Here is a 636-nt window from a genome sequence, read left to right as displayed (position 1 = left end):
CGGACGTGGCACGTGGGCCTCCCCTCGCCCACTCCCCTCCCCGGCTCTGCCCCCCCGCCTTTGCTGCTGCCCTGAGGCCGGCCCCCCTGTGCCCCGGGGTCTTGGCACTGCCAGCTGTCTGCCTGGCCCTGTCCTCTTCCCATCTGTGAGGCCTGTCCCTCCCTCCATCCGGCTCTGCTTGGTGATCCATTCCTCAGACGCCCTCCCCGACAGCAGCCCCATCCTGAGGCCCAGCCATCCTCGTGGTGCCTGTCCTTCCCTGACGTTCATTCGTGTGGGTCCATTATCTCCCCCAGGACGTGAGCCCTTCAGGCAGGTGTAGGGTACCCCGTGACCAAGTAGGCGCAGCCTGGTGGGTCTTCAAGAACTGAGACTCGAGCCCAGGAGGATGTTCACAGAAGCAAGAACTGCAGCTTCTAAGCAGCGTGGACATGTGCGGGAGGTCCTTGGTCCTGGAGTGGACAGACAAGGGTGGCACACGGGGCCCTGGGTGGGTGGGGACTGCAGAGGGGCCGCCTGCACTGGGCCCACTCAGGCTCCAGGGTGTGTCCTCCACGTGGCCCCTCCACAGACTGCAGGTGGGCAGCACTCCTCGCTCCTCCCCGCCCGGCCCCCCAGGGCAGCACTGTGCCTTGG

Source organism: Bison bison, unplaced genomic scaffold (genome assembly GCF_000754665.1).
Source record: "Bison bison bison isolate TAMUID 2011002044 unplaced genomic scaffold, Bison_UMD1.0 scf7180017846162, whole genome shotgun sequence".
Classification (NCBI taxonomy): domain Eukaryota; kingdom Metazoa; phylum Chordata; class Mammalia; order Artiodactyla; family Bovidae; genus Bison; species Bison bison.
Note: the sequence above shows the minus strand (reverse complement) of the source record.